The 27,721-nt window shown below is 36.4% G+C and overlaps 1 long non-coding RNA gene across 1 annotated transcript; it reads left to right on the top strand.

The window, feature by feature from the left end:
* The first annotated feature begins 2,830 nt into the window (after positions 1 to 2,830).
* Positions 2,831 to 26,542, top strand: LOC121425394. The gene is made up of 3 exons (XR_005971490.1): positions 2,831 to 2,912; positions 24,852 to 24,948; positions 25,722 to 26,542. It is a non-coding gene; the product is annotated as an uncharacterized LOC121425394 (long non-coding RNA).
* The last annotated feature ends 1,179 nt before the right edge of the window (positions 26,543 to 27,721 follow it).

Raw genomic sequence — 27,721 nt, 5'->3', positions numbered from 1 at the left:
ACTCTTAAAACACCCTTTTCTAAAAAGAGAGGACCTGTACATGTATATGAGCCCGTATATGGGCACCGGAAATTATACGAACTGCTCTCTTTTGAATATCTAACAAAGAAAATATAAATGAATTCAACCAAAAAAATATCATTAAAATTAACGAAAACCAGTATATTATCACAGAAGTCAGTGCAGTATTATTTCTATATATAGGCCTACTTTTTACTTTAATTAGCAGACCCCCCCCCCGAATACAAAAAATGAAGAAAAAAAATAACAATAATGGAAAACCTCGTTTAATACTTCCTATATTTTGTTCGTTCCCCATTATTCTTTTCATCCCTTTTTCCCTTCAACTCATCTATTTATCTCCTCTTCCTCTCTCAATTTCCATAATCCACCTTTTCTTTTCAGTTTTCTCTCTCTCTCTTCTGTTCTTTCCTCTCAGTCCCTTTCCTTTCTTCCTGGCCTCTCGAGATCTCTCTCATCCCACCCCTCTCAATATCCTTCTTTTCCCTCTGATCTTAATCTCCCCTTCCTTCTCACTTTTTTCCACCGTTGATTATCCTTCTCTGTTATTTTCTTTATTATTTCCCACGTTCCTTTCTTTTTCTCTCTCTATTTCTTCCCTTCCTTATAGTCTCCTTGTTCCCTGTCCCTTAATCGTCTCTACCCCCCCCCCCCGCCGCGTCCTTCTCAGTTGGTGATCCCTTTCCCATTTTGCTCTCATCAATTTTCCTTAGTTCCCGATCCCATGCATTCTCTCCTTTCTCTGCTATCACTCTCTTGCTCTTCCTTTGATTAATCTCCCCCTTCTCTTTCTTCCCATCTCTTCTTTCTTTTCCTTCTCCTTTCTCTATATATTTTGTCCCTTGCTTTCGGCTTTTCCCAGGGATCCCCATCCCCTGGAATTCCCTTCTTTCTTTTTCCCCTTTTCCCCCGGCCGAAAACCAGTATGAGAGTAATATTATTATTACAGAAGTCAATGGAGTTTTAGGCCTATAGGCCTTCTTTATAATTTAGCAGACCCCTCCCCCACATAAATAAAATTTAAAAAAATAAATAGATAGATAGATAAATGAATGATAATAATGGAAAAACCTCGATTTATTCTTCCTATATTTTGTCCTTTTCCAATTATTCTTTTCTTTCCTAATTTTCCCTTCAACTGCATTTCTCCCCCTTTTTCCTCTCTCAATTTGCATTATTCACCTTTTCTTTTCTTTTCTTTTCTCTCTCTTCTGGGCCCCGGCTGGAGGCTTCCTCAGTTGGCGATCCCTTTCCCATTTTGCTCTCATCAATAATTCTTCCCGATCCCATTCTCTCATTTCTCTGCTTTCACTCTCTCCCTCTCCCTTTAATTACTCTCTCCATTTTCATTCCCTTCTCTTCTTTCTTTACTTTCCCCTTTCTCTATATTGTCCCTTAATATTGCTTTTCTTTTCCCGGGGATCCCACTGCAAAAACTGTGGTGTTAACTCAAAGTGTTAACTGGTCATAAAGGACCACACCAGTTAATATTTTACACCGGTGTCCCGGGGGCGGGGGGGGGCACTTCCATTCACGAGTGGATACCATTCGCGACCATGGGGTCTCGAAAAGCACCCTAAACACGTAATTTCCATATTCTGAAAATGCACCCCTTAACAATGGCGTGTGAAACCCTACCCTTAACAAGTATTGGAAACAAAACGATACTCTCGGCAAATATTCCCTGAAATGAACCCCTAAACAAGTACAGGAATGTTTTATTGTTACGGGTCCTTCGGTCGTCGGCTTTACCTTATAGTACGTACGACCCCAGCTTCTCGCGCAAATCGGACTCTAAACACGAAGTGTTGGGCCAAAAAGGACATCCTTTAATTATAAAACATTTTAATTTTGTTTTATCATCCCCGCAAATTCGACCCTAAACACGTAATTTTCCTAGCGAAATAGATACCCTTTTTTCATTATTTTTGTGTTTTTGACACCCTTATCACGTTACGTACGTAACGTGCCCTATCGTGAAAAAGACATCCTTTTTACGTGTTTTTTTGGTCACGCATGGTATCCACTCGTCAATGTAAGTGCCCCCCCCCCCCGGGTTCCCTTCTTAATTCCTTCTCCCAAAGAAAAATGTAAGCGGATCATGCACGAGAAGGGCCAAGCCAGGGGGAAGGGCATTTTTCTTCCCCCCCCCCCTGTACCCTTCATCACATTCTCATGGGGCGAGGGGCAACGCCCCTTCGGTCTCCCTAGCTTGGATTCGTTCCCTGGTCCGTTCCGGCAGCTCTTGCAATATGTTTTCAATATCGCACTTAAATTTTTATTGACTTTCAGTCCCGGCTCTCTTCGCGGCATATATTGTATGGCATATGGGATTGTAGTAAAGCAAATGCAAATGATTAATAAGGGCAACGGAGGGAAGTTTCAAAAACTTATTGGGACTTATACACCGGGCTTATAGGCCCTATACCTTTCTACATTGTATCTAAACGATCGATTGATGCGTTTCACTGGCGCATGGCACTGCCTGAACATCATAGAGATGTATACTAATTAGGCGTTATTAATATCTCTCCGGTATGTCTCTATAGATGCTGAACATCGACAGTTATCGATAGGCCCTTCAGTACAACTGTATAAAAACGAGGTCGACTCTAATCAATCGAAATTACGTGTGGTCGATTATTGATCGGCAGTACCAGTCCATCATTTTAAAGAGTAAAAATATTCATAATAAAAATAGTATTAAAATTGTAATATTCAAAACAAAAACATTTTTAAGATAATTTAATTTTTTGTTTCAAAATAATGTTTTTAAAATAAAAAAAATATCGTTATTTGTTATTATAATCGTTATGTCTTAATAGGTAATTCAATTGCCAATTGAAGTCCATCATCACGGATCACTTCTCTTTTTCTGGAGGAAAAACTATGTAAGTATTTGAGCATTTCCTCCCGATTTATTGAATTAAAATGGAAAATGTAGTCACATTGAAATTCTGTTATGCATGAAAATGGTAATTATCTAAATTTCCTTTAAAAAAATGATTTGATTAAGTCGTGCGAAGTGCAAGGATGCAGTCTGACCCTGAGCCGGTTGACTGAGTCAAGTTGTCGTGCCAGTGCTAGTACGGTACGGTACCTTACTGCTTGTGGCGCAGTGGGGGTGTAGCGGCGGCGGCGCGACCGGCGAATCCGGTGACTGGCAGGGGCAGAGTACCACCAGTCCTAGCACTTACCAGTGTTGTAATAAAAAACATATTTTATTAAATAAAAAACAACAAAGGTAACGTTATTTATTATTTTAAATCGTTTTTAAATGTTTCTTCTCCAACGAATGATGCAATTTTTAGCCAGTGTCAGTGTCCGTGATTTTCCGTTTTAAAAAACTGCCTTTTCTGTTTCAGAATGTCTTAAATTCCACGTTTCAGCAGGTCAGTAAAATTGAAAACTCTGTTTTCCCATTCAATAGCATATCACAACACTTGCGCTGGTCAAAATTTGTATCTGTGCCACTGTTGAGGACTCCATGATCATGATATTTTTTATATTTTTAATTTGACATACATGTACTATGTAGGCCTACATGTATACATGGTGTACTTCTTTATGGAGCCCAGGGGCGTAACGTGTATTTGACCGTAGACCCAGGACTAGGGTCATTTATGGTCAAAATATTTTGTAAAAACTGAATTGTGAAAACAGAAATTATGCACTTACCACGATTACATCATATGGATGAAGTTCTAACGTGTGGCAGTATCCTGACATCGAGGCACAGACTGGAACCTCAAAAAAATAAAAAGTGAAAATGTCGCGGTAGCTCTTCTTCTTTCAGAATCTACAGCAAAATGGCCGATCGAGACTGGTACTGAGGATGTAGGGCGCATGCGCTAATTTGACCAAGTCTATATGCGCTAGTGCTATAGCACTCAGTCTCGCCTCCCCCCCTCTTCCGTCGCCCTTGTGTCGGGATATTTGCATAAAGTAACCTTAAGAATTGATTTGTACTCACCAATTTAATAAAAAAAACTGCAGTTGAATATTTAGCAAGAGGAGACCCAAATACACAAAAATTGGGCATTTGAAAATTATTTCTAGTGAGATAAGGTGAATTATGAGTTTTTTGCCTAAAATTTGCTTAAATTAGCATTTTGAAATAGGTTGCCCTTCACCGATTTTGGGGCACCCTATCTAGAATTAATGCTTTTGATACCAGGGACCCACATGCAAGCAACGACGCTTTTGTAAATTCTGTCCCCAAAATTTTGCTAAGGCCCCTGACTATAAGGAATTGGTGAAACAATCAAATACATCAGAAAATAGGTATATTTTTATTTGGTCATACAAACTTACAAAGTACAAAAGGAATGATAATTTTCATATGTAAAAAAAGACCACGTACATACATGTATACAATAGTATACTAAAGTTAAAAAAAACTTTTAATTTATATCAGCAAAACAAAGAAAACATTAGAAATTACAAAAACAATACTTTAAACAACTTCATTTAGGAAATTATCTACATGATGCCAGCTAAACTATAAAAATTATCTATCATGATCACCTTCATTTGGCAAAAAAAAGGTGAGTAATTGTGATTTGCATAATTTGCATGATTAGAATTAATGAGAAGAAATTATTTTACACATACAGTATTAAGAAGGAAAATTACAAAGTGAAATGATTACACATCAATTGAGCTTTCTTTCACCTTTCCATTGATACCTAAAATACTGTGACGGAATCACTAAAAAAGTAAACTAGCAAAACTTACATAACAAACAAAGTGTGACGTCATAATGCACCATTTTTGGTAGCGTCTTTTAGTTAGTACTTTCTATTGTGACGTAGCACTGGTCATGGCTACTTCTGGTCAGAAACCATTAGCAATCGTAATCAATAAAATGCACGTTTCATTTCTTGCCCCATAAAAGTTACTTTTTATAACGAAAATTACCATTGATTCAGATAAAGATTTGTTGTGCACAGTACCGAGATTAGCATCATTTTGACAGACATTTTTCCGGACAAGTGGGCAAACCTTTCAAGGTAATTTAATCTTTATTTCTCCAGTAATATTTGCTGACTATTTTATGAGAAGAATATTTACCATAATGATTGCTGAATGTGAGATTCCAAATTAATTATCTTGATTTTTTTTTTTTAAGTTTTATAGGAGAAATTGGGTCACATAAAGGTTGTTTGAAGTTGCGTCATACTATATTCTCATTTTGCCATTATGGAAAGGGGTTTATTCTATGTTGCGTTCATGGATTTTCATGGTGCGTCAGTATGCGCATTAGAGATGTTTGTTTTTGTTTTAAACCATAAATGTGTGAAATATTTGCCAATGTATTTTGGTAGATTTCAAGATGTGCCATTATTGGTCAAGTTAAAAAGATGCCAATAATACTTGGTCAGTTTTTACATGCCGATATTTTCGTCAAGTTGAAAAGATGCCAATAATACTTGGTCAGTTTTAATATGCCGATATTTTCGTCAAGTTGAAAAGATGCCAATATACTTGGTCAGTTTTTATATGCCAATATTTTGGTCAAGTTCAAAAAGTGCCAATTTTGGTCAAGTTCAAAATGTGCCAATTTTGGTCAAGTTCAAAATGTGCCAATTTTGGTCGATTTCAAAGGTGCCAATTTTGGTCAAGTTCAAAAGTGCCAATTTTGGTCAATATCAAAATGTGCCAATTTTGGTCAATTTCGAAAAGTGCCAATTTTGGTCTCTATCAAAATGTGCCAAGTTTGGTCGGTTTTAAAATGTGCCAGTTGTCAGTCAATTTATAAATGTTATTGATAATGATGATGTTTATGTATTGATGTATTCTTATTTGTTATTAGTCACTTGTAAGAAACCTTTCTTGGGTAAGGTGAACTGATATTTTGGTAGAGTGTTTAGACTCTTCTGTGGCTGAATGAAAATAAGCTCCAACAATTGAGACGCGGCCCAGGTCGTTGAGCAGAGTGATATCTGTCTCGAATGCAACCGTGCTTCTCGTCTAACCTTACCCACGGTAGTTTCCGTGACATTAATGGTTTATTTGAATCTGGACATTATGAATTTATTAGTTACACTTACAGGTATATCTTAATAAAGATGAATTTTGGGAGCAGAAGGCTGAGAGCCTTAGTAACTTAGACATATGTCACCAGGGGTCTCTTGATGAGGCATCCTTGATCTTTTCTGAAGATCATAGTATTGTTAGGAATAGGACTCAATGTTAACAGATGAATGTTAATTATTTTCAGATCTTACCTGATTATAGATCCTTGATCTTTTATAGGACAGATAGTTGAGATTAGGATTTTGATGAGTTCCTGATACATGTAGTTCAGGCAAAGTTGTAAATATGTAAATTATTCTATTATCTAGGATGCCTCCTAGGATAAAGGCAGTCATTTTCTATTTCGAATTATCAAAGCCTTTACTCCTTCTGAAATAGACATGTATAGTAAAAGTAGAGGGATTATTAGGGATGTATTGATTTATCAATACAATCTTTTCATGAGACGATTAGGTTTACTGGATAGGTTTCTTTGAAAAAACAATAAGGATAGAATCCTTGGAGGAATTCGGATTTTCCTTGGATTTAAGTTTGTTTATAAAGATGTCAAGTAAGTTCTGATAGTTGCGATAGGAAGGAATGTGACAATTTGAGACTTGTCCTATCTAAAGACTAAGGTTAGTAAAAAGTGAAATGATAAGCCGACAAAGTGAGCTATCGTTGAATACTTTAAGGGGCGGATAGGCCAGTTTGGTAAAATGACCCGTTGAGCGGTGACTCTGTTGGAATGAAGTTGAAGGTCAGTTTATTTGAGCGTTTCTTGATGAGGCATCCTTGATCTTTTCTGAAGATCATAGTATTGTTAGGAATAGGACTTAATGTTAACAGATGAATATTGATTATTTTCAGATCTTACCTGATTATAGATCCTTGATCTTTTATAGGACAGATAGTTGAGATTAGGATTTTGATGAGTTCCTGATACATGTAGTTCAGGCAAAGTTGTAAATATGTAAATTGTTCTATTATCTAGGATGCCTCCTAGGATAAAGGCAGTCATTTTCTATTTCGAATTATCAAAGCCTTTACTCCTTCTGAAATAGACATGTATAGTAAAAGTAGAGGGATTATTAGGGATGTATTGATTTATCAATACAATCTTTTCATGAGACGATTAGGTTTACTGGATAGTTTTCTTTGAAAAAACAATAAGGAAAGAATCCTTGGAGGAATTCGGATTTTCCTTGGATTTAAGTTTATAAAGATGTCAAGTAAGTTCTGATAGTTGCGATAGGAAGGAATGTGACAATTTGAGACTTGTCCTATCTAAAGACTAAGGTTAGTAAAAAGTGAAATGATAAGCCGACAAAGTGAGCTATCGTTGAATACTTTAAGGGGCGGATAGGCCAGTTTGGTGAAATGACCCGTTGAGCGGTGACTCTGTTGGAATGAAGTTGAAGGTCAGTTTATTTGAGCGTTTCTTGATGAGGCATCCTTGATCTTTTCTGAAGATCATAGTATTGTTAGGAATAGGACTTAATGTTAACAGATGAATATTGATTATTTTCAGATCTTACCTGATTATAGATCCTTGATCTTTTATGGGACAGATAGTTGAGATTAGGATTTTGATGAGTTCCTGATACATGTAGTTCAGGCAAAGTTGTAAATATGTAAATTGTTCTATTATCTAGGATGCCTCCTAGGATAAAGGCAGTCATTTTCTATTTCGAATTATCAAAGCCCTTACTCCTTCTGAAATAGACATGTATAGTAAAAGTAGAGGGATTATTAGGGATGTATTGATTTATCAATACAATCTTTTCATGAGACGATTAGGTAGTGCTGCAAGTCAGGCGGCATGTTCGGGTTCGGTTCGGTTCGGCAGGGTTCGGCAATTTTTTTCCGAACTTTGGTTCGGTTCGGGGTTCGGCAATAAATGCCAAATTATATTTAACATATAAAAAAATAAAGATCGCCGACCCACAAACAAGTGATCTCCAGCATGATCTGTCATATATTTATAATAAATTTTGTTTCTAAAAAGAATAGTTATGAAAATTGTTGAACTTTCTTTTGTTTTAATCTTTAAACAAAAAATAAGTCATTTCTACTTTCTTTTTTAAAATGAAAATTTAAAAAAAAGAAAAAATATTGATAATGAGAGAATCAGGACAGAAACAGAATTACAAAGATCAGAATATTTTTTTCATGATTATTTCAAGTAGCTTGATCATGATCGATTACGATTAGGCCTGGGAGTAAACATCGATTGATCGAATGGTTCGATTGGCATGCCGCCAATCACCAATCGAAAAAAAAAATTAGAAAAATTTACACTAATCGAATGTTCGGTAGATCCTGGTTATGATAATAATAACAAAAACAAGAAAACAACGATGACAATGGTTTTTGAATACTTCATACAGGTTTAAAAATTATGTTACCGAGGTAATTTTTCAAAAATGATCAATGATTGTATCACATTCACAGTTACACACCAACATGAAAGCGCTCCGAAAATTTTAATCCCACCCGACCTTGCCGTCGATACACAAAATAAGTCATTGTCTGCGTGCACAAAACAATAAGTAAACACACAACCAGCTCACTTGAGCTGATTGGACCTTCGGATAGCCAATGAAACTTTGGGAAACAAAGAAGAAGGCAGTGGTTCCCTTATCAGGAAAGGTCATGACTTCAGAAATGAATTGACCCCTCCCCCATCTGTGTGTGTGTGTGTGAGAGAGAGAGAGAGAGAGAGAGAAAGATAGGGTGGGAGCCGGACAATTCCTTTCATGTTTCAAAACAATGCAACCTTTTTATATCCCCCTCACACAATGAAAACGACATTCCAACATGCGCCCGTCTTCCCCAGTACTTTCTGGACTAGTCTCCAAAAATAGACCCAGTTATACATGTTGGTTCAAATGATAAAAAAATCGTAATTTTGAAGGTATTTCAAATGAAATATTTTGCAAAATATTTTTTTTAAATACATGTGTAGCATCGTGGACAGTGCCACAAGTGGGGGCGGAGAAATGGTGTGGGCAAGGGATGAAATTTTTCAAGTGAAATGCTCCACCTGGGGTCAATCTCAAAGAATACTTCATGAATGAGTTGTTTACGTCTTTGGGCTGATCTGGGCTGATTCATTCATATGAAGGGGTGTGGCACTTGGAGGGATGTATGCATGATGCCAGAGTAACAGCATTGATTTAGGAAAGATTATCATTGGAACAATATACTGAAAGATTTAATCTCATTTCATGTAGTTTCTTTTGATATAAAAATCATGGAAACGAGGGAAAAGGGCCTACTTTCATTTATGCTAAACATGTGACTTTGATGGAGATTTCTTCATGGGGGGGGGGGGGTCACCATAAATTAGGTCACCTATTGTGACTTAAAAGACGTGATTCCCCAACGAACAATCAAATCATTCGATTATTTTTTCAGGAAATAATCGAATGGTGAAAATGACAATCGTCCCAGGCCTAATTGCGATGTCATTGCCAACGCAGCTTCTCAAATTGGAAAGTGTTGATCGGGAATGTCGAAACAGTAGACTTACAACCTCCACTCAACTGTTATTATACCGGTAAAATTCACATTCCAAAGAATATGAGTGTTTTAGAAAGTCCCTATTTTCAAAAGTGGTGAAATCTGGTCAATGAATTACTTTAAAAAGATAAAATATCAGTCCATTCTTTGTCCAGAAAGATCGACGCTACGTAACTTCAAACATATTTCCAACACGAAAATGAGTACATGGGATTACACTGTATTTTAGTGTTGTGAAATCACCCGCGTTGATCGTCAGAACTAAGACGGAACCGATACTTTATCATTTCATTTTCAGTAATTGACCAGATTAAACCACTTTTAAGAAAATATTGACAATGGAAAAACGTTTCAAGTTCGGAATACGAATTTTACCTGTATAATAGCAACCGAGAGCAGGTTGTTTGGACTTCCTGTTTCAACTTTCCTTACCAACCATTTCCGGAACATCGATCAGGGAACATGCGTTGATTTGGTTTGAATTTTTATATTTTCTGTTTTTCACCCTCATTCCTTCATCTCTTATTTATTTATCTTTTATATTAATATGGAAATTTCAGAAGGTGGAATATATATACTTTACCATTACTTTGTCAGTCACAAGGAATTAATTTGTCTTTTTTTTTTTTTTTAAAATACAAAACAATTAAATGTACGTCCGATTACAGCAATACGTAATTCAACTACACTTTTTAACTGAGTTAAGCTTAAAATGTCCCCACATTTTATAAGGAAAAAAATATATTCATGTTTATAAAAAAAATTGAAAATGATAAAAATTTAATCAAACACGAGACCGAAACTGTCATACTTTGTCATTTACGAGGAATGAATTTATGTCTGGTTCTTTTTCTTTATTAAATACAAAATGATTAGGTCCGATTACGATCACGATCGATTATGGCAATACGTAATTACACCACACTTTTATACCGAGTTAAGCTTCAAAATGTCCCCTCATTTTATCAAGAAAAAATATATTTATGTTAATAAAATATTCTTAAGTTGATAACAGTTCAATCAAAGACGTGATGGGAGCTATCATAGTGGATTTTAAAAATATATTGAGTGGAATTCTCTTTGTGCACAATCACTAACCAATATTTTTTTGTTTAATTTTATACTTAAATCTAGTATGTAGTCATCACACTTACGCATTGCATGTTAACATTTTTTTTTTTTTACCGAACTTCCGAACCAGGCCTTTGTGTTCGGTTCGGTTCGGTCCGGTTCGGAAGTGCCAAGTTCGGCGAACTTCCGTTCGGTTCGGCGGTTCGGCTGCAGCACTACGATTAGGTTTACTGGATAGTTTTCTTTGAAAAAACAATAAGGAAAGAATCCTTGGAGGAATTCGGATTTTCCTTGGATTTAAGTTTATAAAGATGTCAAGTAAGTTCTGATAGTTGCGATAGGAAGGAATGTGACAATTTGAGACTTGTCCTATCTAAAGACTAAGGTTAGTAAAAAGTGAAATGATAAGCCGACAAAGTGAGCTATCGTTGAATACTTTAAGGGGCGGATAGGCCAGTTTGGTAAAATGACCCGTTGAGCGGTGACTCTGTTGGATTGAAGTTGAAAGTCAGTTTTTTTGAGCGTTTTAGCTCAGGATAAGGAAAGAGTTTAGTGGATGGCTAAGGGCCAAGTTTTAGAAAGTGATAGAGAGGCTAGACGTAGCAGAGAATAGAACTTCTTTTCATACTTTTTGCTGGAGTGATAAGTATATTTGTAGGAAGGAAACTAGTACAGTTCGATCAACTTACTTTGATCAGTCTCATGATAGTAGTGATTAAGAACATAGATAGAATTTAAGACACATTACTTGGTTTTTAAGAATATTTATTGTTGTCATATAGAAATGACGACAAGTACTTTGAATAAATTATGACGACAAAACATGTTCATGAGGTGTCGTCTGTAGATATTGTACATAGTATACATACATCAAAGAAGAATTTATTGAACAGAACACAACTTCATATTGGCAACAATGCCTAGCTGTTAGTTAAAGTTTATTAATAAAGAATTACTTGTTATTGATTCAGTTGAACAATTACTGAATACAGAGTTATGTATTTTACTAGAGTAACTGTCTGGTGTGAACGTTAGTTACAGAAGTGACAACAATGATTGGTACATTTACTTCTACTCGAGATAGCAAATTTAGAAAATGAGATCATTTATAGAACGAAATCACTTTTCCATGTCATTGTGCCTTAGATTGCTCGCTACCAATTATGAAGAGTTAGCACGAGAGACTGTGAGAGAGAGACCTTTAATGTATTGAGTTGTAGTATATTGATTTGGCAAGTTCGACTTTGCCAGTGAGGCACTGAGTGTGCGGCGTTGTATATGTGTGCTATGCTGAATCATGAGTTGCTGTTGATGAATTAGATTATTGGTGCACGTTTTAGTGTTCAAAATTACTAGTTTGCTTGTCTTGTTTGATGGTGAATTCTTAGATTAATTTATTAGTAAATAATAAAATCATGCAATGTTTCCACTTACCAGAATTGTTGCAATGAGGCAGATTTCTTAGGAGATGCTGGAGAGCATGTGAAATAGCGTACACGAAGGAAGATGCAAATGTTTACGATTTTCAGTGTCTTGAGGTCAGGTGACCGATTACGAGTTGTGATGTATGTATTGTGTTGGCAAATAAGCCAATTGGAATGATTGGTTTTGTGGATATTTATTTTATTTATGCTCCAGCGAGTCTGGAGTCTCTTTATAAACGAATGTTGTAAAGAGAGGAGAATCTAGTGCTCTCATAAAAAGGCTAGATGGTGGCAGCTTACCGTTATGAATGATTGATATTTGGCGGAGATTGATGAGAAATTGTGAGAAGAATAGAGTGCAAGTGCAGAGACTTCCCCCTATTATTTCTCTTCTCTGTCTCTCTCCACTCTGGTCTCTCCGCTCCGGCCCCTCCCTCTCCTCATCTCTTTAATCATCCCTTGTATATAACACCCCCCCCCTATCACGCCACAATACTTAAAAGGGCTATAAAAACAAAGAAGTTAGAGCCTGTTGAAAACTTGGGTTCAAAATGGTCACAAATATCCGTTCTGTATTTCATTGACTTCACATTAAAGACAATGACCACAAATTTGGATGAAAATGCGCGACTTAAACTGGAATAACTATAATTTCTTGATGAAAATTAGAGTTTTTGGTATCATATGGAAGATCTTTTTTTTTTTTTTTGGGTCACATACCTAATCTTTGTAGATAGAAATCACATAAATGTTTGTGATTTTATCAATTTTTACACCTTAATGTGTATGTAGGTTTAAACAACATTGGTTAATTAAAAGGTGAAAAATTGAAGGGTTCTTACCAGACTGATCTCATGAAGATCCCTCCATCCGTTTGTCAACAAAGCAAATACAATAGGCTTGACCAATGAACCGCTTTGTTATGACGTACATGTAGTTTCGATAAGCGATGTCATAGATAAAAATAATTATCCGACAATTAATGAAATTTGAAAATTGATTATAAATAATTATAATTATTTGTAATCAATAGATCACCATTAGAAGTTTAGCCCGGGGGGGGGGGGGCACTAAAATCATTTTTTGATGGGGGCGTGCCTCACGAAACTCTGAAATGGGGGTCTAAGGAACTGACTAAAAGGGTATAATACAGGGTCTTCGGAACTAAATATATACCGAGCGGTGTGAAAAACAGGGTCTGTGGAACAGGATCGCGGCACTGCAAATACGTTGCACCATAGCGCTGTGCACTCACCCATCCGTAGAGCGGCTACTAGTATTATGTAGGGAGTTGCAAAGACGTATGTGCATCTCTCTCGCATGCGGTGCTCGCGCTGGACAATTTTGGTAGGGCTGGAGAACTGAGATGTCTCGTAACGGGGGTCTTGCGAGCGGGGCTTGGTGTCTTCTGAACTGAACTTTTGTCATTTGGAGTATCGAGAGAACTGAAAATTGAGTCTGAAAAAGGGGGTCATCCAAGCAGCACGTTCCCGTACCACCAATATATGGTAGTGCCCCTTCCGGGAGTTTACCACTCATGTTTGTGAAAATTAATTTTTGTCAATGTTCATATTGTACATTATAGAGAGGTCTATGGTGGCCATTTTGAATGTCAAGAAAATACATATTTTGTCAAAAATAATTATTTTCAGAGAGTATTTTAATCCTTCACACAATTGCATGTGTTTTTTAGCCAATATGTGGGGTAGTTTTATAATTATCATGGGTAATTTGCATATTTTGGTGGCAATATTTGATTTTGCACATTTGCAGAAAATGCTCAAGGTTATACGAGTTGCATCATTCAGATTCGTAATCAGCACCCTTGAATTGACAAGAAACCATAAAAAAATATTGTATATTTATATGAAAAAACATGGTCATGCCTCTTCTACATGTAGCCTGGACTAAAAAAGACATGAACAGGCCCCAGTAATATTAAAGGACAAGTCCACCCCAACAAAAAGTTGATTTGAAAAAAGGAGAAAAATCCAACAAGCAAAGCATTGAAAATTTCATCAAAATCGGATGTAAAATAAGAAAGTTATGACATTTTAAAGTTTCGCTTAAAATCACAAAACAGTTCTATGCACATCCTGGTTGGTATCAAATTGACAGACTGATGACGTCACCGACTCACTATTTCTTTTGTATTTTATTATATGAAATATTCTAATTTTCTCCCCCTTGTCAAGTGCAACAAATTTTTATTTCTCCCTGAACATGTGGAATTACCATTATTTTAACAGTTTATGTTTAAGTTAAGTTGATCCTTATTTTCAAATCTGTAAAAATTAAAATATTGTATTATTCAAACAATAAAAACAAAAGAAATAGTGAGGGATGAACATCATCGACTCTCTCATTTGCATATCGCTGAGTTGTGCATTTAACTGTTGTGTGAAAAATAAGCAGAACTTAAAAATGTCATAACTTTCTTATTTTACATCCAATTTCGGTGAAATTTGCAGCGTTATGTTTGTTTGATTTTTCTCCATCGATTCAAATCAACAATTTTCTGGGGTGGACTTGACCTTCAAGCTTGGTGATTGATCATTGAGCTTTTTGTTTGACGATTGATCATACACACTATTCTATGTAATCAATCCTAGAAGCCAGTCCCGTTATCAATCACAAAGCTTTATTATGACACCCAGGCCTCCAACTCCAAATTCCTACTTGTACATGTAGCTTGGACTACATGTAAACCTTGGAAGAAAAAAACAATAGAAATGTGAACTTTGCATGATTCAATCAATGACTTCAAAATTGAAAAATGTTGAGTTGGATACCACCAGAATATTTCCTTATCACCTACATGTATTCATCCTACCCCTCCTCTTCCTTTTTCCACCCTTTGCTTGCTGGTGGGTAATTTATCTTTTCCAAAATACATTGTCTGTTCATTTGCCTTGTACTCTATATAATGTATTGTCGTGACTGTTCTATGTATATATGTATTATTCAGTACTGATTATTGACTGAACAGGCTACCCTTTCTAAAGAAGACAAATGAAATATTCATTTGCTAATGACCATAAATGTTCTTTACTTTGCTTCTAGTCAAATTATTTGGTACCAAGTACACACGTATGTATTGTTGTTAGCCGAGGCATGAAAGACCTCTTTGACAAGAACAAAGTGCGCTCATTAGTCCTTATTGTCTCAGGTCTAAGTTGCTTCTTAATACAGAAATACCAACTCTTCATTTTTGCAGTATTTTTAATTATTTTTTTTTAAATAAAAGTAGTTCTGGTTTAACACAAAATGCTTCCCCCCCAAAAAAAAAATGAAAAAAATAAATGGATGAATGTATGAATGAATGAATGAATAAATAAATAAATAATAGATAAAATGAATAAATAAAAATAAACATGTCCAAATGACAGAAAATTTGAAACTACTTTTTTTTTTCCACATGAAGTACTTGATTTCATCCCCCTAAAATACTGCAATTCTTTAGTGTTGGCATCCAAAGTTTAATAGGCATTGAGTATGAAGTAATGTAATTAGGTGGTCTGTCATTTATGACAGATCACCTCTTAATTTCGTCAGAATTTTCTTTTTAGGTGGTCTGTCTACGACAGATCACCTCTTGATTTCGTCAGAATTTTCTTTATTTCTTTATTCATAGTACCTATTTTTTGTCGCCAACTTTTCTCGAAATTGGCTGAATCAATTTTGCTGATTTTTTCGTCATATATAGATTCTATCATAGAGACGGCAAAATAAGCTTTTCAAGGTCATATGGTCATGATGACGTCATCTACGCGCCATTTTGTAAAATTCTTCATTTGATCATATCTTCATTATCAATTGTCAAAAATTAACAATATTTACATGACATTAACTTCATGTCAAGGGTCAAATGTCAATGTCATCAAAGGTCATGTAGAGGTCATGACGCGCGCGTACGCGCGCGTCAAAGGTAAAAAAATCGTCCAAATGACCTATAAATTTTTTTGGGTACGTTTCAGGTCATTTTAAGCATTTCAAAAATTTGCGTTTCCGCGCGTTACACCTTAACGCAACGCAGAAAAACGGTTTCTTTAATATCATTGCATTGCTAATAAAATTCTGAGCAATTTGATACCTTGATCAACTTTCTACAACCATTAATAACGAAATTAACACCCGTTAAACTTTGCAGCACGTGTGCGCGCGAGCTCTCACTATAGGCCATATATGGGCAAAAACATGCCTATTGTAAATTCACTGTAGCTCTTTAAAAAGTCCGTTGACCCCCAATTTTTTTTTCATATATCGATAGAGTATTAATTGTAAATTTGATTTCATGTCACCATTGTCCCTAAATTATATCGTGACGTCATCAAATAGGCGCCCAAACTAAAAATTTCATTTTTTTCAAAAATGACGTCATCAAATTTATGCAAATTTGGCTGTAACTTCTCGAATATAGATCATTTTTCGCCCAGATTTCAATATGTTGTAGTTTATAATGTACTCTTTCTCCTCAGTTAAGATGAATATTCGTTTTGAGAAACGCATCATTGCGTAAAACAGCGATGAAAAGAGGCATGTCATTTTTCCTCATTTTGCGTGTAATCTCTATGGGACATGACTTTTTCCCAAAACTAGATTCGACATTCCTCTATTTCGTGAGCCATATCTCCATTTTTTCTTGTCAGCTTTCCTTGAGCTTTTAACATGTTGTAGCTGAGATTCTGGGCTATCGGAAGTGTGCCCTCCATTTTTTGATCAGATGCCGGGATCATGCCCGTATTTCACTTGCAAAATTAGAATTGTAATTTTCAAAATTGCTTACGTGTAATCTCTATGGGGAATATCGTGGCTCAATGGATAACGCATTTGACTTGCTTTCTCGAGGGCGGAGGTTCGATTCCTGGGGTAGAAAAGATGATTTTTTTTCATTTTTTTTTCTTTTTGCCACCTCTTACATGATCCTTTATGATAATTAAAAGGTATGAAAGTTAAAATTTAGCAAGATAAAACAGATTATAATTGTTTTTTTCATATCACATGTATTTTGTGTGTAATCTCTATGGGACATGACTTTTTCTCAAAACTAGATTCGACATTCCTCTATTTCGTGAGCCATATCTCCATTTCTTCTGGTCAGTTTTGCCAGAGCTTTTAATATGTTATAGCTGAGATTCTGGGCTTTCGGTAATGTGCCCTCCACTTTTTGATCAGATGCCGGGATCATGCCCGTTTTTCACTTGCAATATTGGAATTGTAATTCTCAAAATTGCTTACGTGTAAAGTCTATGGGAAACATTAATAATCACATTGAGCAATGGTCAAAATTTATTCTTAGGATGTCTAGAATCAAGATTATCAATCATATCTAAATTATTCATTTTATACATTAGCCGACTCTGAATGAAAAATCATGACAGACCACCTAATTCGTCCGCATGACGAATTAAATTCTAGTTATTATTTATTTTTACGGATTTTCTTGTCGCCAAGTTTTCTCAAAATGGACATGGTCAATTTCATTGAATTTTATGTCATCTATAGGTTCTGTCATGGACACGTCAAAATAAGCTTTTCAAGGTCAACAGGTCATGATGACGTCATCTAGGCGCCATTTTGTAAAATCACATTATCAATCACATCTCCATTATCAATTATCAAAAATCAATCAAATTTACATCACATCAACTTCAGGTCAAGGGTCATCAGGTCATGTCATTAAAGGTCACCTAGAGGTCACGACGGGCGCGTACGCGCGCGTCAAAATTTAAAAATGCTCAAAATCACTTTTTGACCAAACGAGAGTACGTTTCAGGTCATTCTAAGCATTTCAAAAATTTGCGCGCGCGCACGCATGCGTGCGCGTTTCCGCGCGTAACGCCATAACGAAACGCAGAAACACCGTTTTTTTTACATCATTTCATTGATAATAAAATTCTGAACAATTTGATACCTTGATCAACCTTCTACGACCATTAATAACGAAATTAAAACACATTAAAGTTTGCAGCACGTGTGCGCGCGAGCTCTCACTACAGGCCATATACGGGCAAAAACATGCCTATTGTAAATTCACTGTAGCTCTTTAAATAGTCCGTTGACCCCCAATTTTTTTTTCATATATCGATAGAGTATGAGTTGTAAATTTGATTTCATGTCACCATTGTCCCTCAATTTGATCATGACGTCATCAAAATGGCGCCTAAACTAAAAATTTCATTTTTTCAAAAATGACGTCATCAAATTTATGCAAATTTGGTTGTAACTTCTCGAATATAGATCGTTTTTCGTCCACATTTCGATATGTTGTAGTTTAGAATGTACTCTTTCTCGTCAGTCAACATAAATTTTCGTTTTGAGAAACGCATCATTGCGTAAAACAGCATTGAAAAGAGGCATGTCATTTTTCCTCATTTTGCGTGTAATCTCTATGGGACATGACTTTTTCTCAAAACTAGATTCGACATTCCTCTATTTCGTGAGCCATATCTCCATTTCTTCTTGTCAGTTTTCCCTGAATTTTTAGTATGTTGTAGCCGAGATTCTAAGCTTTCGAAAATATGCCCTCTATTTTTTTATCAGATGCCGGGATCATGCCCGTATTTCGCTTGCAAAATTGGAATTGTAATTCTCAAATTTGCTTACGTGTAATCTCTATGGGGAATATGCTAGCTCAATGGATAACGCATTTGACGTGTTCGTCCGTATTGCTGACGTGTAGGTCCGTGTTGCTGACGTGGTGGTCCGTGTAGCTGACGTGTAGGTCCGTGTTGCTGACGTATTGGTCCGTGTTGACGACGTGCTCTGCCGGCATGATCCATGTAGATCCGTGTGAAGCTGCCGTGTTGATGCCGTGTTCACAGTCATCTGGGGCAAAACTATCCCGGACCTCCCCGGATCATGCCGGCATTGCCGTGTTGATCCGTGAGGTATAATCATCTATCTTGTATGTATCTGTTTGAAGATGTATGTCTGACTTTTTGATTTTTTGATCAGATGCCGGGATCATGCCCGTATTTCACTTGCAAAATTGGACTTGTAATTCTCAAAATTGCTTACGTGTATTCTCTATGGGGAATATCGTGGCTTTGACTGCTTTCTAAAGGGCGCGGGTTCGAGTCCTGGGGTGAACAAGATGAATTTTTTTTTCACTTTTTTTTCTTTTTGCCACTTCTTACATGATCCTTTATGATAATTTAAAGGTATAAAAGTTTAAATTTAGCAAGATAAAACAGATTATAATTACTTTTTTTCATATCACATGTATTTTGCGTGTAATCTCTATGGGACATGACCTTTCCTCAAAACTATATTCGACATTCCTCTATTTCGTGAGCCATATCTCCATTTTTTCTTGTCAGTTTTCCCTGAGCTTTGAGTATGTTGTAGCTGAGATTCTAAGCTTTCGGAAGTGTGCCCACCATTTTTTGATCAGATGCCAGGATCATGCCTGTATTTCGCTTGCAAAATTGGACTTGTAATTCTCAAAATTGCTTACGTGTATTACGTGTGCGCGCGAGCTCTCACTACAGGCCATATATGGGCAAAAACATGCCTATTGTAAATTCACTGTAGCTCTTTAAATAGTCCGTTGACCCCCAATTTTTTTTTCATATATCGATAGAGTATGAGTTGTAAATTTGATTTCATGTCACCATTGTCCCTCAATTTGATCATGACGTCATCAAAATGACGCCTAAACTAAAAATTTCATTTTTTTCAAAAATGACGTCATCAAATTTATGCAAATTTGGTTGTAACTTCTCGAATATAGATCGTTTTTCGCCCACATTTCGATATGTTGTAGTTTAGAATGTACTCTTTCTCATCAGTTAACATAAATTTTCGTTTTGAGAAACGCATCATTGCGTAAAACAGCATTGAAAAGAGGCATGTCATTTTTCCTCATTTTGCGTGTAATCTCTATGGGACATGACTTTTTCTCAAAACTATATTCGACATTCCTCTATTTCGTGAGCCATATCTCCATTTTTTCTTGTCAGTTTTCCCTGAGCTTTGAGTATGTTGTAGCTGAGATTCTAAGCTTTCGGAAGTGTGCCCACCATTTTTTGATCAGATGCCAGGATCATGCCTGTATTTCGCTTGCAAAATTGGACTTGTAATTCTCAAAATTGCTTACGTGTATTCTCTATGGGGAATATCGTGGCTTTGACTGCTTTCTAAAGGGCGCGGGTTCGAGTCCTGGGGTGAACAAGATGAATTTTTTTTTCACTTTTTTTTTCTTTTTGCCGCTTCTTACATGATCCTTTATGATAATTTAAAGGTATAAAAGTTTAAATTAAGCAAGATAAAACAGATTATAATTACTTTTTTCATATCACATGTATTTTGCGTGTAATCTCTATGGGACATGACCTTTTCTCAAAACTAGATTCGACATTCCTCTATTTCGTGAGCCATATCTCCATTTCTTCTTGTCAGTTTTCCCTGAATTTTTAGTATGTTGTAGCCGAGATTCTAAGCTTTTGAAAATATGCCCTCCATTTTTTGATCAGATGCCGGGATCATGCCCGTATTTCGCTTGCAAAATTGGAATTGTAATTCTCAAATTTGCTTACGTGTAATCTCTATGGGGAATATGCTAGCTCAATGGATAACGCATTTGACGTGTTCGTCCATATTGCTGACGTGTAGGTCCGTGTTGCTGACGTGGTGGTCCATGTAGCTGACGTGTAGGTCCGTGTTGCTGACGTATTGGTCCGTGTTGACGACGTGCTCTGCCGGCATGATCCGTGTAGATCCGTGTGAAGCTGCCGTGTTGATGCCGTGTTCACAGTCATCTGGGGCAAAACTATCCCGGACCTCCCCGGATCATGCCGGCATTGCCGTGTTGATCCGTGAGGTATAATCATCTATCTTGTATGTATCTGTTTGAAGATGTATGTCTGACGATTGTCATCACCACATCAATAATCACATTTAGCAATGGTCAAAACTTATTCTTAGGATGTCTACGATCAAGATTATCAATGATATCTAAATGATTTATTTCATACATCAGCCGACACTGAATGACAAATCATGACAGACCACCTAATTCGTCCGCATGACGAATTAAATTCTAGTTAGGTGGTCTGTCATTTATGACAGATCACCTCTTAATTTCGTCAGAATTTTCTTATTTTTATTTATTTATTTTTAACGATTTTTTTGTCGCCAAGTTATCTCAAAATCGACTTGATCAATTTCATTGAATTTCATGTCATTTATAGGATCTGTCATGGACACGTGCAGTGAAGCTTTTCAAGGTCATCAGGTCATGATGACGTCATCTAGGCGCCATTTTGTAAAATCACATTATCAATCATATCTCCATTATCAATTATCAAAAATCAATCAAATTAACATCACATTAAGTTCAGGTCAAGGGTCATCAAATCATGTCATCAAAGGTCACCTGAAGGTCACGACGCGCGCGTCAAAATTTTAAAATGCTCAAAATCACTTTTTTACCAAACGAGAGTACGTTTCAGGTCATTTAAAGCATTTCAAAAATTTGCTGTGTTGATGCCGTGTTCACAGTCATCTGGGGCAAAATTATCCCGGACCTCCCCGGATCATGCCGGCATTGCCGTGTTGATCCGTGAGGTATAATCATCTATCTTGTATGTATCTGTTTGAAGATGTTTGTCTGACGATTGTCATCACCACATCAATAATCACATTTAGTAATGGTCAAAACTTATTCTTAGGATGTCTACGATCAAGATTATCAATGATATCTAAATGATTTATTTCATACATCAGCCGACACTGAATGACAAATCATGACAGACCACCTAATTCGTCCGCATGACGAATTAAATTCTAGTATTTTAATTGTAATTGTTAGCATTTCATTGATTTATTTTTCGCACCCTATGTTTGTCGCCAACTTTTCTCCGAATCGGCTGAATCAATTTTGCTGAATTTTTCGTCATACATAGGATCTGTCATGGACACGTCAGAATAAGCTTTTCAAGGTCATCAGGTCATGATGACGTCATCTAGGCGCCATTTTGTAAAATCACATTATCAATCATATCTCCATTATCAATTTTTAAAAATCAATCAAATTAACATCATACCAACTTAAGGTCAAAGGTCATCAAGTCATGACATCAAAGGTCACCTGGAGGTCACGACGCGCGCGTCAAAATTTTAAAATGCTCAAAATCACTTCTTGACCAGAGTAGAGTACGTTGTAGGTCATTCTAAGCATTTCAAAAATTTGCGCGCGCACACCTGTGCGCGCGCGTTTCCGCGCGTAATGCCTTAACGCAGTGCAAAAACACCGTATTTTTTACATCATTGCATTGATAATATAATTTTGAACGATTTGATACCCAATTTAGCTCTCTATGACCAATGATAACGAAATTAACACCCGTTAAAGTTTGCAGCACGTGTGCGCGCGAGCTCTCACTATATGCCGTATATGGGCAAAAACATGCCTATTGAAAAATCACTATAGCTCTTTAAATAGTCCATTGACCCCCAATTTTTTTTTCATATATCGATAGAGTATGAGTTTTAAATTTGATTTCATGTCACCATTGTCCCTCAATTAGATCATGACGTCATCAAAATGGCGTCGGAAGTCAAAATATTGATTTTCCTTGTTATGACGTCATAATAATTATGCAAATTAGGCTTTAACTCCGTGAATATTGGTCAATTATCGCCCAATTTTCGATATGTTGTAGCTAAATTCTTATTCTTTATGACATATTCCTTTATTTTTTATTTTGATAAACGGATCATCCTGAAAAATTGCAAATAATAAAGGCATGTCATTTTTCCTAATTTTGCGTGTAATCTCTATGGGACATGACTTTTTCTCAATACTAGATTCGACATTCCTCTATTTCGTGAGCCATATCTCCATTTTTTGTCTCACCTGCGAAGCAAAGTGAGACTATAGGCGCCGCTTTTCCGACGGCGGCGGCGGCGGCGACGGCGGCGTCAACATCAAATCTTAACCTGAGGTTAAGTTTTTGAAATGATGTCATAACTTAGAAAGTATATGGACCTAGTTCATAAAACTTGGCCATAAGGTTAATCAAGTATTACTGAACATCCTATTAGAGTTTCATGTCACATGACCAAGGTCAAAGGTCATTTAGGGTCAATGAACTTAGACCATGTTGGAGGAATCAACATCGAAATCTTAACCTGAGGTTAAGTTTTTGAAATGTCATCATAACTTAGAAAATATATGGACCTAGTTCATGAAACTTGGACATAAGGTTAATCAAGTATCACTGAACATCCTGCATGAGCTTCACGTCACATGACCAAGGTCAAAGGTCATTTAGGGTCAATGAACTTTGGCTGAATTGGGGATATCTGTTGAATTCCCATCATAACTTTGAAAGTTTATGGATCTGATTAATGAAACTTGGACATAATAGTAATCAAGCATCACTGAACATTTTGTGCAAGTTTCAGGTCTCATGATTAAGGTCAAAGGTCATTTAGGGTCAATGAACTTTGGCCGAATCGGGGGTATCTGTTGAATTACCATCATAACTTTGAAAGTTTATTGGTCTAGTTCATTGAACTTGGACATGAGAGTAATCAAGTATCACTGAACATCCTGTGCTCATTTCAGGTCACATGACTAAGGTCAAAGGTCAATGAACTTTGGCCGAATTGGTTGTATCTGTTGAATTACCATCATAACTTTGAATGTTTATGGATCTGATTCATGAAACTTGTACATAAGAGTAATCAAGTATCACTGAACATCCTGTGCGAGTTTCAGGTCACATGATCAAGGTCAAAGGTCATGTAAGGTCAATGAACTTTGGCCATGTTGGGGTTTTTTGTTGAATAACCATCATATCTCTGTAAGTTTATTGGTCTAGTTCATAAAAAGTGGTCTAGTTCATTAAACTTGGACATAAGAGTAACCATGTATCACTGAACATCTTGTGCGAGTTAGAGTAGTATTCATAGTCAGCACTGCTGCTATATTGAACCGCGTGATGCAGGTGAGACGGCCAGAGGCATTCCACTTGTTCTTGTCAGTTTTCCCCTGAGCTTTTAATATGTTGTAGCTGAGATTATAAGCTTTTGGAAGTGTGCCCTCCATTTTTTGATCAGATGCCGGGATCATGCCTGTATTTCGCTTGCAAAATTGGAATTGTAATTCTCAAATTTGCTTACGTGTAAAGTCTATGGGAAATATGCTAGCTCAATCGGTTAGGCGTCAGACTTGCATCTCTCTCACTCTATCTATCCATATATATGTCAATCTGTCTATCTACCTACTTTGTATATGTATCTGTCTATCTATCTCTCTCTCTCTGTCTAATATAACATATCTATCTGTTTAGATATGTATATCTATCATTCTATATATCAATCTATCTGCCTGTCTCTATGTTTCGATATGTATGTCTGTCTGGCTATCTATCTTTATCAATCTATTTGTCTCTATCTATCTATCTATTTATCTATCTATATGTCTGTCTGTCTGTCTATCTATGTTTTATTAATATAACCACCTATCATTTATCTATCAATCAATCACTTGATCCATCCATCGCTCCATCCATCACTCCATCCATCTATATATATAATCATTTATCTTGTATGTATCTGTTTCAATATGTATGTCTGACGATTGTCATCACCACATCAATAATCACATTTAGCAATGGTCAAAACCTATTCTTAGGATGTCTACGATCAAGATTATCAATGATATCTAAATGATTTATCTCATAGATCAGCCGACACTGAATGACAAATCATGACAGACCACCTAATTCGTCCGCATGACGAATTAAATTCTAGTTTCTCTTATATTTCCCTGTATAACAGAATCATGGGTGGAGGATATGTAGATGAATCCCAATTTGCCCACTACACAGGGATCAAGAAGTGGTTCAATGCAGACACAACATTTGGCAAGAGGAATGTGAGTACTTTAAAACTTTAGTGTACATCGATTTCAAGAAATCTATTGAATTTGATATAGAAAGAAACAAAAGCATTCACATTTTTATGGGCATCTAAAATTGAATTTATGAGATAACTGCTATTTCCTTAACATTAAAGGAAGTCAACAGGGGTGGGGAAGGTATGTAAATTCGTTTTGATAATGGAATTTTTCTGTTTCAATAAAGTCATAAACAGTGATATAATGATTGAACATAAAAAAAAGTATTGGGATAATGAGAGCTGTACCGGGGGAGGACCACAATCCTCCCGCATTAGCCTGGCATATAAATCATTGGGGATTAAGGTAATGGAATAGTGACATGAACAACAATATGCTACAATACTCCTGGAACACTTTTTCTCATGGATAGATTATGATTATAACAAACAAAAGAAAGATAATGTACATGTATAAGTCTATCTATGATTTTTATTTATTTCTTTTGGACAGAGATATGTTTTATATTTTTACCCATGCCCCAGAATAGAATAGAATAGAAGGTCAAATTAGAACTATTACATTTTATGTAAAAAGTACTAGCCATAAAGAAAATGGATCTTAATATTTGTTCAGAGGGCAAAGAAAATCAAATGCATCGGATAACTACCGGCACGTTACGTGCAAAATAATTTGATAATGATGGTGTAAAAAAAAAAAAAAGTATCTGTGCTCAATTAATGATTGGCATCACCTGTAATTTTACCGAGTTTCTCACGATCTACTTTGTGTCGCATATTTTCTTTCTACAGTGTGTAGTTGCCACATATGCGGCGACCTTTTTCCTTGTATGGTACGTCAGGAGGAGGATGAACAAGAACAAGGCTATAGCATCAGCAGCAGCGGGGGATATCAGCAAATAGAATGTGTAGTGGATTTAAGGTGCATGTATCAAAGAATGAACTGTACATCCCTATTGGATATATATTAGGATAAATATACTGTTGATTGAGTGAACTTTGACCTTCTCCACTGTCTCATACTGCTGACCTAAAGACGATCACCCCATGATCATCACCAAATATGTCTTCACCTCGAACACCCTGGTTTGGTGCCCTCGTGTGACTACAACGTGGCATGCCCTACTCTCCGTACACCTCAGTTCTGCATTTGCCTCATGAGATACATTTTAATGGATATGATCAGGCAATGATGACTATTATGTTTAAGGAAAGAGCAAGGTGGAATATGTATTACCCCTGTAGTCATTTTGGCACGTGTACATTTTCAATGTAAACAAAAACACTAAGAAATTAATGGATATAATCTCAAATACTTGCAAGGATTTGATGATCATTTTTAGACCGATTGTTAAATAGCGGTACATGCCATGCATTTAAAAATGTGATGGCATGCTTATCACTGAATTGAACTTATATATTTGTGTTATTGAAGGAAAGAAGGAAATTTTATCACTACCAAGTGTATTTGAAGAATTTTAGATATCACCCTCCACGTACATTTAAAAAGAAAATTAACAAATAAGCATCTTTTGCATCCTATTGTTCTCTTTTCAAATGTGTGTTGGAGTTTGTTGAAAACTGAATAAAAAATGCTATTTGAATACTGAAAATCATCATGATGTCTTATGTTATTACTTCATATTTTTTTTAACAGAGATGCCACTTTTCAAAATAGGAATTCCTGCCATTGCAGTATTTTCTTGGAAAAAGTGTGCAAAGCAGGTCCCATTCCAGATGCTTTTCTTTTTTAAATAAAGTTAAAGTGGCATCCCTGTTCACGAGAGGAGAGCGAGAGAGAGAAGGGGGGGGGGGTAGGGGCTGTGAGAGAAATGAGAGGTGGTGGGGTTAAAGGACATGGGGAGGTGGGGTATGAGGGTATGGGGAGAGAATATAGAGTGAGGGGAGGGGTCATTGGGAGAGAGGAAGAGGGAAAAGTGAGAAAATATAGAGAAGCAAGAGCCACACTCGCACAAGAGATATAGAGAGAGAAGAGACGGACAGGTACACTGTCAAGGAAACAAGTAACCATGCATGGATACACACTTGCTCACACATGTTACAGAGGTGTGATTTAGAGAGGAATGATGTGTATAACTAGAGAGAGTTGGGGGAGGAACAAGAGAAAAGACGGAGAGCAAGATGCAGGAAAAATACAGAAGGGGAAATGAGTTTGAGGGGGCTCTCTCTTAGAGCAATAAAGATGAGAGAGTGAGAGACTTGAAGAGAGAAAAAAAGAGCTATACAGGAAGAAAGGGAGACCAAGATGAAGAGAGACAGAAGAGAGTGATAAAGGTAGGAGGGAGAGAGAGACGGAAATAAAGAGCGAATCAATGCGAGGGCATTTTCTCCCCCCCCCCCCCCATATTGTATTCACATCTCATTCTTCTCGCACTCCAGGCTACATGTAGTAATTTGTGCATCCAAAAACCCTTAATGCACCTGTTGTCTTTAACACTTGAATTGTTTAAAAGAATCATAAGAATGACAGGGCAGATATTTTTTGTCCACTGGAGAAAAAGTGAGTCAGAAAAAAATCCAGTGAAATTGTATGGCAAATACATGATCTAAATTAGATCTGAAATTTAGATGGAACTTGGAAGTAATCTCCCCTTACTCAAAGTGAAATAGCCCCCTCTGTTGTTGGTGTAAACTGGGAAAATCTTAGACCTTCATTAAACAAAGTTGTCTTGGTCCACCTGTCTTACATTCATTTATTAATGCAGTTCTTATCCAATATCATGATTTACATGTATTCACAAAGTAAACAAATAAAAATATCAGGAAAGCAT

This window comes from Lytechinus variegatus, chromosome 12, assembly GCF_018143015.1.
Source record: "Lytechinus variegatus isolate NC3 chromosome 12, Lvar_3.0, whole genome shotgun sequence".
Classification (NCBI taxonomy): domain Eukaryota; kingdom Metazoa; phylum Echinodermata; class Echinoidea; order Temnopleuroida; family Toxopneustidae; genus Lytechinus; species Lytechinus variegatus.
The sequence above is the reverse complement of the archived record's forward strand: the minus strand, read 5'-3'. Positions and strand labels throughout refer to the sequence as shown.